This window comes from Trichosurus vulpecula, chromosome 2 (genome assembly GCF_011100635.1).
Source record: "Trichosurus vulpecula isolate mTriVul1 chromosome 2, mTriVul1.pri, whole genome shotgun sequence".
Classification (NCBI taxonomy): Eukaryota; Metazoa; Chordata; class Mammalia; order Diprotodontia; family Phalangeridae; genus Trichosurus; species Trichosurus vulpecula.
The window spans coordinates 161,160,204-161,170,429 of NC_050574.1; positions in this window are offsets into that span (position 1 = coordinate 161,160,204).

Consider the following 10,226-nt stretch of genomic DNA (forward strand, 5'->3'; position numbering starts at 1 on the left):
ATAAAATTTAAAAAAAAATCAAGAGAGGCATGAAAAGGTAAACAAGAAAGAGAAATCATAAGGGGCTTACTAAAGTTGAACTGTTTTGTTCACATTCCTACATGGAAAGATGTGTGTAATTCATGAGACCTTTCTCAGTATTAGGGGAGTTGAAGGGAACGTATATATAATTCATGAGACCTTTCTCAGTATTAGGGGAGTTGAAGGGAACGTATGTATATATATATATATATGTATATACATATATGTGGAGAGAGAGAGAGACAGAGAGAGAGAGAGCGAGCACCAGAGGGCACAGGGTGAGTTGAATATGAAGGGATGATATCTAAAAAAATAAAATCAAGGGATGAGAGAGGAATATATTGAGAGAGGGAGAAAGGGAGAGATAGAATGGGGTAAATTATCTCACATAAAAGTGTCAAGAAAAGCAGTTCTGCTGGAAGGGAAGAGGGGGCAGGTAAGCGGGAATGAGTGAATCTTGTTCTCTTGGTATTTGACTTGAGGAGGCAATAACATACACACTCAATTGGGTACATTACCCCACAGGAAAGTAGGGGGAAGGGGATAAAAAAGGGGTGACGATAGAAGGGAGGGCAGATAGGGGGAGGAAATAATTAAAAGTCAATATTTTTGAAAAGGGACAGGGTCAAGGAAGAAAACTGAATAAAGGGGGAAAGGATAGGATGGGGGAAAATATAGTTAGTCTTTCACAACATGAATATTGTGGAAGTGTTTTACATAATGATATATGTGTGCCCTATGTTGAATTGTTTGCCTTCTTATGGAGGGTGGGTGGGAAGGGAAGAGGGGAGAGAATTTGGAACTCAAAGTTTTAAAATCAGATGCTCAAAAGTTGTTTTTGCATGCAACTGAGAAATAAGATATATAGGGAATGGGGCATAGAAATCAATCCTACTCTACAAGAAAGTAAGGGAAAAGGTGATGGGGGTGGGGGAATGATGTGACAGAAGGGAGAGCTGACTGGAAAACAGAGCAATCAGAATATATGCCATCTTGGAGTAGGGGGAGGGTAGAAATGGGAAGAAAATTTGTAATTCAAAATATTGTGGAAATCAATGTTGAAAACTAAAATATTAAATAAACTTTGAAAAAAAGGAAAAGAAAGAAAACTTCCTGATTCCCTTAGCAATTAGTGCTCTTGTTCTTCTCAAATTAGCATGCATATTCTTATCTTTGTATGTGTTTCTACCTTCCTTAGTAATTTGTAGACTCCTTGAAGTAGAGATTGTTTTTCATTTTGTTTTCTGTATATATACTCATCCCCTAATAAAAATGTCTTGCATATTTTAGTCCTTTGTATAGAATTATTTTGACTGACCTGACTAATATACAGGAACTGAGTTCAAATGGGCAATGTGGTAAAGTCGAAGGAATTCTAGATTTGGACTGAGGCCCTGGGTTCAAATTCATTTGCTACCTATAAGGCATTAACCAAGACATTTAAACTTTCTGGACTTCTTTTCTCTTATCTTCAAAATGAGGTATTTAGGGGGCATCTAGGTGGTGTAGCGAGTAGAGCACCGGCCCTAGAGTCAGGAGGACCTGAGTTCAAATACAGCATGAGACACTTGACACATTTATTAGCTGTGTGACTTTGGGCAAGTCACTTAACCCCAATTGCTTTGCCTTCCCCCTTCTTAAAAAAACACACACACAGAATGAGGTAGTTGAAACAGATGATTTCTAAGGTTCCTTCCACTTCTAAATCTGGAATCCTGTGATGTTTTTTTTTAAAAGGTGGCCCTCAAAAATCAATAAATTAACTAGTATTTATTAAGCACTTATAATGTGCCAGATGCTATGATAGGTTCTGGGGGGGAGGGTGAAATTTACAGAGAATGAAAAAAATCCTTACTCATATGGAGCTTACATTCTTTTTTTTTTTTTGAAGTTTTAAGTGGAGAATTTATTAGCCGGTGGCCATCGGGGTACGGCACCACAAATCAATGGCAAATGTGTTGGGGTGATGGCTTGGCTTATATAGGATATGTGTGGGGTACAGAATGGGAGGGAGAGGAACAAAGGTCCTGGCTGATCAAAAGATTCAGTCAGGTTATCTTACTAGTGGGATAATCTCATTTACATTCCTTGGTGGAGTCATGGAGTCCCAGGGATATCTCTCCCAGGAAGGGTCTGTCAAGTTATCTCTCAGTGGGATGGTCCTATCTATTGACATTCCTTGGAGGAGCCACGGAGTCCCAGGGGGTTTGCTAAATACCAAAGATATCTGAGTCCATTCTTTCTGGGGGTGCTTGTCAGTAGCTAGAGGTTTCTCAGGGGTTCCTAATTTTCCTTGTATTACATTTCCCACTTTTTTCTTCATGGGGGGTTTCAAATCCTTGAAAAAGGAACGACCTGATGGGGCATAGCAATAAAAATTAGGAGGCCAACCAAAACGCTAAGCAGGGGTGACAATAAAAGGAACGCTAGGTCGTTGGCCCCAGGGGAAGGCCAGACCTAGTTGGAAGACTCAAGGAGAGTCCAAGGAGCCTCCCCAGGTACTGCAATCCAGAAATTTTAAAAAATGGTATCAAACATCCCACATTTCCCCCTTTTTGGTCAAAGGCAAACTGAAAGTTTCGCCTAAAGACCAAGTAAAGGTATGGAAAAAACTCTATTTTCCACAGGATGAAGTTTTAAAATCCCTATCTAGGTGGAGTCAGGTTTTCCCTTTTCTGTATTTGGACATCCCCAGGGATGGGCAGAAATTGTAAACTAACTGTAAGTAAGCAGAGGGAACATAATAAAAATTCAAGAAAAAACAGTCTTGGGAACACAAGGACGCACAAGGGAAAAAAGCAGGTCTTTGCTCAGGTTCTGGTTCCGGATCCCGTGAGAAAGCCATCCGCGTCCGGTGCTGTCCCTCTCAGGCTCTTGGAACCGCAACGCGAGGCTCCTATAGGCCCAGATGTCCACTCCTCACACGGGGTTCCCAGAACACATGTAATTTGATGATTAAGAAAGAAACACAACATAGGTCCCAGCCACGCAGGGCTAGGTTCTGCCTCTCTGGTTCAGATCTAGAAATTCTCAGACAATTTTAACTTACTATAACTTACAGATACTTTACAAAGGGGGTATATTTTCACTTGTACCATTATCTTATACAATTTTCTTGTATTAGCATCCAAATTTAAGATCTTATTACCAAAACACACTTATCAGCTCGAATTTCCAGAATTGATAAATTTTTAGAGCCAATCATACACATCTGATCCTATTGCCTTTTTCAAAATTCGCTCTCCCTTCCTTTTATTAGACATTGATCACATTACATCTTGGCCTTATTTGCTTTGCCTAATCATTTTCCCCTTTTGGAGGATGTTATCCCTATATTATTTCAATGTTTTATTTGGTCATGAACATAGGTTAAAATTGTAAGCTACTCATACCTGTATCCTATTATAATAACTCAGAGATATCTCAATATTCTCCATCTATCTATTACCTAACAGATTTAGCATAGTGCTTACAAAACTTCTTGTTAATGTAGATTTGCTATGAAAGAAACAAGGGATTATGTCATATATCTTAACAGAAGGAAAGAACTTCCTTAGCTCTGTTTGATTCCAGGCACAAGTCATATCTGATAGCCAATCTTACAGTCACCAGGTGCTGAAAGCAGGGCTTAGGAGTAACCAGGTGGGGACTTTCCTTTTCAGAAAGGAAATAGCAGAGTTGGGAAATAAAGTCAGGAAGATCCTACCTAGGCTGTGTCCAAGGTCGTCTTCACAACTGCTCCCAGGCAGACCCACCTAAAAAATTCTCAGCTTGCAATGCCTGCCATGCCATTACCGGCTTCATGTGACCTAGTCCTGTAATCAGAGCTTAAGACAATATTAAATTGTAGTCCCAAAAAATCTTAAATAGCAAATAAATATCCTTCAGATAAGACTGCCCAAATTTTATTGAGCTAAATTATCAAATCAAGCTACATAACTGTTCCATCTTCTAAATACTTCCTCACACTCATCTCCAACTTACTTTGACCACCTGAAACTATCATTCTCGGGACAAGAGAGGCTTAGCTAACTCCCATTTGTCCCCAAACTTTCTCATCTGCCTTTCCTATTTTCCCTCAACCTTAATTTACCTTTCCAAATCTTTCAAACCTAGTACTAAGTCTTCTTTACATTTCAACCATAAGACAAAACAACTCATAAGTTAGTACTTTCATTGTCATAACTGTGTATACTGGAATCCCATTCCAGCTTCTTAAACACACAAAGACACAGTAAAAGGGGATTTGTTTTTCGTGATAACTCATTCTAAAAAAAAGAGAATGCTTATTAAAAAGATCTGCCATCTCATCTCCCCCTGAGGGTGGGTTCTTCTCCATCAGTTGGCAGATTTCACTAATTAAACTATCAGGCCAAACCCATCTCAAGTCTTAGTCTAATCTTATCAGTTTTTTTTTTTTTAAAAAGAAGCCAGGTTGGAGGCTTCTTGGCCCCTACCTTCCTCTTATTGCTGCCCCTCTCCTTTCCTTCCCTTCCGACAGGTGGGCTAAGGTGAAATTCTTTTCTTCTTGTCTAAACTAAGGGCAGGGAGGAGTAAGGAATTCAGACTGTCATTTGGAACCTCCTTACTCAAAAAAAAACTTGAATAAGACATTGAATGGGTGCTTCTATAAATAAGCATTAATTCTAATAATTCTAATAAGGATTTTTTTGTATCCTGATGTTAAAAGCCATGCTCGCTAAACTTTCCTGAAGACAATTATTTAGAAGGTTTTAAAATGATAGACATCTCCTTCTTTTTCCTTAAAGCAAATTAACCCTTAAATGCTGGAATTCATTAACTAAGTTGGTGCCAAATGTCCTCATTCTCAAATATTGCACAGAATTCCTAGACATTACAAAGTTCCTTAATCAAAAAGTGTTATAATGGGAGAACACTTAATTTCTATAAATTACATACTTAACTAATTAGCCTTATCACAATAATAAGGTTTACCAGGACTTAAAAAAGCTTTTTTTCATAAGAATTCCTCTACACAGAAAACCACACAAGATTGATAAGAATTCATGACTAGATGGTTTCAAAAATTCTTGTTTCAGTTAATAACCTCAATTTCTGAATTAAGTACTATTCTTAATCTAACAACATCCAGATTATAAGAGAAATTATTCTCTAACAGCACAGGTAATACGATGTTAACCAATTTGTATATAATAACAAATTTAGAAATAAGTACACCACAAGCAATTATCATGTACTTAAAACTTGAAACAGATTCCAATTAATTACCAATCTAGTGATCATAACTGAGTTGGATAAGCAAATCAAATCTGATTCATAACCACTAGTGGTAATATTTTAACTGCTAAGGCCCAGTACTCTCTGCATTGTAAAAGATTACCACATTTTTCAATATTGCTGATAAATCTGTTTGTCAAATTACACAATTTAGAAATGTACCAGTGCCCTAAACATAATTATGCATTTTAAAACTTGAAACAACCCTTTTATCAATTTAGGTGAACACATTTCTAAATCTCCTTGCACAGAGAATCTTTCATATCATTATTTGAAACTATAACTTTGAATCACCAGATCTATTCTCATAATATAAAACTTTTTCACACAGAAAGTCTGTTCTCATGGTTAAATATCAGTATTATTAATTATTTACTTGTTATAACCACATATAACAATTCCAAATTTTATCACATCCCTTTAAAAACCCAATTCACATATATCAAAATCAGATTAAAACTGCTATAATATCATTTCTTACCACACAATGGTCTTCTCAAATTTAACAATCTAAGAGAATTTTTGGGAACACAATGCAAGTTTAGAAATACAGAAACAATAATTTTCAGATGACATCTATTGCATTTCCAGATACAATATAGGAACTGTTGGTCTTATTACTTCTGGTATTATATATTAATGTATTAATATATAAATACATGTATTACATATATTAATACATTAACATCCCAAATACACTTTATTTAGCTGTATATTCTTCAGCACCACTACCTCTGGCCCAGGTATAGGAACTTTTGCCTGGCCATGAATGAACTTATGAAAGAAAGAGAAACTTAATTTTGCACCCACTTTTTCCACTGATTTGTGGTGCTGTACCCCGATGGCCGCCGGCTAATAAATTCTCCACCTAAAACTTCTACTCTGTGGTGTGTCTCGCTGGCTTCTAGTACAACATTTTGGAGGCCCCAGCGAGATGAGGCGGTATTTCGTGTTACCGCCCTGGAGACACACAGAATTCCGGACCTCAACAGGGAGTCTCTGCCCCCATCCACCTTCTCTCACTTCAGAGGGCCGGCTCCTGGGGATTTCTTTTCCTAGGACTCTGATGTGGAGTGATGGTCTCGGAGAATGGGCTCTTTGCTGACCTGTCCCTTCTCGGCTTACGGAGAATTCTGGTTTTCAACCCTCTAAAGGTAAGCTTTTCTGGTTTGGGGCTAGTCATCTGGTCTCTGTTACCACGATGCCCCTGACGAGGGGAAGGTGGGCAGAGTGGAAGGGCTGGGACGCCAGGTCTCTTCCTGCTGGGTTGTGGGAAGACTGAGGGTCCTATCCCTAAGGAGGAAATCTGGTTCACTTTTCTTTCCTCCGAGGGGACCTGCTTAACCCTCTGTCAACTCATGCTGTCTGGTTTTCTGTTTTGTGTTGGGTTGTGGGAAGATTGAGGGTCCTATCCCTAAGGAGGAAATCTGGTTCACTTTTCTTTCCTCCGAGGGGACCTGCTTAACCTTCAGTCAACTCATGCCATTTGGTTTTCCGTTTTGTGATGGGTGCGGGGAGATTGAGGGTCCTATCCCTAAGGAGGAAATCTGGTTCACTTTTCTTTCCTCCGAGGGGACCTGCTTAACCTTCAGTCAACTCATGCCATTTGTTTTTCCTGTTTTGTGTTGAGGTGTGAGAGAGGTTGGGAGTCGTATCTTTGAGGAGGAAATCTTTCCTCTGAGGGGACCTGTTTAGCCTTCAATTCGATCCACACCGTGAATTTTGTTACGTTTGAGTTTGTCTCTGTTCGTGTGTCTATGTCAAAATTGTGAAATGTCTATGTTTTGTTAAAAAAATCTGAAACATAGGCAGCCAGAGATATCAGGCTGCCACTAGGCGAATAGACTCCCTTCCTTGTGGCTCCCGTTTGGCCAGCGTGGAACTACGGGGAATGGGTTAAAATTTGGCAAATTCTGGGTTTTAAATTGTTAAAAAGTTTGGAAATTGGTTAGTTGAATTTGGGAAGAAAGAACTCCTGAAATTGTAAATCCATTCCAGGAGCTCACTCTTGCTAGAAACATCTCCTCCCAATGAATGCCTTCTGGCTAAACCTCCGTTAAAGTCTTCAGTGGGACTCTCGCATTTGTCTTAGTCCTGGATTCCCTTAGATTCAAGTACAAAAGAGGTTTTTGGGAGTGAGCAAGAGAGTGAAGTTTTACTTGAATTACAATCATTGAGATCTTTTCACTAGGGCTGCAGTAAAGCTTAGAGCAGTTAAATCAAAATCCTCTCCTCCCAGATCAGATTAGAAGAGAATGCAGGAGAAATGTAGGGAAAAACTTAAATCGCCCTCCCCACCAGGCAATGAGGAGAGGGATAGAAATTCACAGAGGGACAGTCAGTCCTGTGCCCCTGGGTACCTTTGTAGCCCATCCTTGTGGTAAAGTTTAAAGGTAAATTTGTGAAAGAGAGAGAGAGAAAACCTGTATAAGGAACTTAGGGGGGTTTGTAGAATAGCAGCTTGAGATTACCTGTCTAGTCAGGAGTCCATGTGCTCCTCTTGGCTACCATATGCTGCTCCTGGCCTCACCCTTCCCCCACCCTCCACATTGAAAGGTTATCAGAGCTGAAGCTAAAAGGAAACTTGTAAAGAAATAGGGCTGGTTAGTTAGCACTTGGAAGGATAAGCTCCTTGCCCTCAAGGGGCTGCCAGGCCCCACCTAGGGAGGAGCCTTTAGAAAACTAAAAGGGATTTTTTTTCCTGCTCTTATCTTCCTTGGGAGTCCGGAAAAAAATCCTTTTAGGCCTTTTTGGATAAGATGAAGCTTGGAAAAAGTGGGTGCAAAATTAAGTTTCTCTTTCTTTCATAAGTTCATTCATGGAGCTTACATTCTAATAGAGGTGAGTAAGAGAGACAATCTTATCCCAACTATTTTTAAGGGGAATAATCATTCCTGGAAGCAGCTTTCACAATCTCCAGGTGGAGTGAACAGATGCCTTAATTAATTACCCTGGGAAGAAAAAAAAGGCAGAATGACAATCAATGGAAAGAGATTAACTCATCTATGGAAAGTTGTCAAAGAATTAACCAAAATGTTATCTACCTTAGTTCATTTTTGATAGGGGGTCCTGCTAAATTTTCCCAATCATCTTTTATCAGTTATTTCTTTCCTATCTAATGGTTTTACTTCAATTTTAGTGGAGTTTTCTTTAAGAGCTATAATATCTCTCTAATTTTCAATCATGCCTTCTGGGAGGAGGAAGAGAGTGCCCTCTTCATTCTTCAACATCGCTGAGTGCTCTGATGTTGTTCCATGTCTAAGAACACACCTCCAATCCAGAAGGGTCTGGGAGTTTTCTTATCTCCCACTCAGTTTCCAGGCTAGCTCACTTTCCCATCACTCAGTTCAGTCATCAGAGTACTATATTTCATAGCCATAAAATCACAGACATGAAATATGATTTTTAAAGCACTAGAAAAAAACCCAGAGTAACTTGATTGATAATAGTTGGGAAAAATAAGATTATAGTTGGCAAATGAGCCGATGTTAATTTGATTCTGATTAGATGCAATGCCTCTTGTGTCACCATACCACCTCTGAACAATGAGTTCTTTCATAATTAACTGAAAATCAAGCTAAGTGTAAAAAATGTGAATACATTTCCCTTTAGAATAGTAAATCTTGGAGAGATGCATTCTTAAGCCAAATTGCCAAGATGAATCCCAGAACAGTACAGCCAACGTATCATAGCAAGACCCCTTGGGAGTTTGTGAGACTTTTACATTTGGTCACAAACACTTCTCATGTCTTTTTGTATTGGAGTTATCAAACCTAACAGTCCAAGAATAAGTTACTTCGCAAATGTAACCACCCTACTAGCTAATGACACTCTAGGTGTTGAAAGGCAGCAATCAAGCTGCTTTCAAAATCTTTATTTTGATATAAGCATCCTGGCTTTTGATAAAAATTCTCCACCCAAGTTAACAGTACACTCATTGTTCCTCAACATGCCAAGGCATGTTCTCCCACCATCACATCTCTGTCTCTGGTTTTCTCTCTTCATAGAATGCCCTTCCCTGTTCCTTTCAAATTCTCTAAACCCTATCTGTTTTTCATGGATAAAACTTGAGGAAAAAAAAAACAATAATAACAATTGTGTCACTAAGATGTTCTGAATCTTGCCCAAGTATTAAAACACAGACATCCTTTAAGGTGGGCAGACCAGCTGATCAACAGCTATAAAATGGTTTACTAACAGGGAAGGAGGGAGGACATTGGAAAAGCACCTATTTAGCCAAAACAATCAGCAACATACAAAAGTATTTTTCCACTATACATATCTCCCTGAATTCATGCTCATATCAAACTCCTTTGCTAAAGTCCTTACCTGCTATAGATCTTCCTCTGCAACTGCTCCCTGATGCTGCACTAGCTAGCTTTCTAACTCATCCCTAACTCATCTTCTTTCCTTCAGTTCTTCCTCAAGAGATGGACTGGGACTATAATCCGTCTAACCCTTTGTCTCCACCCAGAGGTGTATCTGAATCTTCTTCTGATCATGCATATATTGGAGTGGTGTAGAAAGAGGAAGGGGATTCACCTCACCTCTTATAAAACAATGGCTTTGAGGTCCTAGCCAACTCTAAGGGGGGGAAATGTTTCCTTTTTTTCTTTTTACAATGATAATATACTACAACGGAAAGGATCCTGGATCTGCACTCAGAGGACCTAACTGCAAATCCCACCTCTGGCTATCTGTGCCTTTGGGCAAATCACTTAACCTCCATAGGCCTGTACCCTCATTTGTAAAATGAGAAAGTTAAACAAAATGACCTGCAGTCACTGACAGCTATGGAGTTGTAATTGTATGATTTGTATTCTTTGATTCAGTGACAATAGCCTCCTTAAACAATACGCTCCATCTCCCAACTTTGGGCATTTTCCCTGGTTATTGCTCATGGATGGGATGCTCTTCCTCCTTTTGCTTCCTGGCTTCTTTGATAT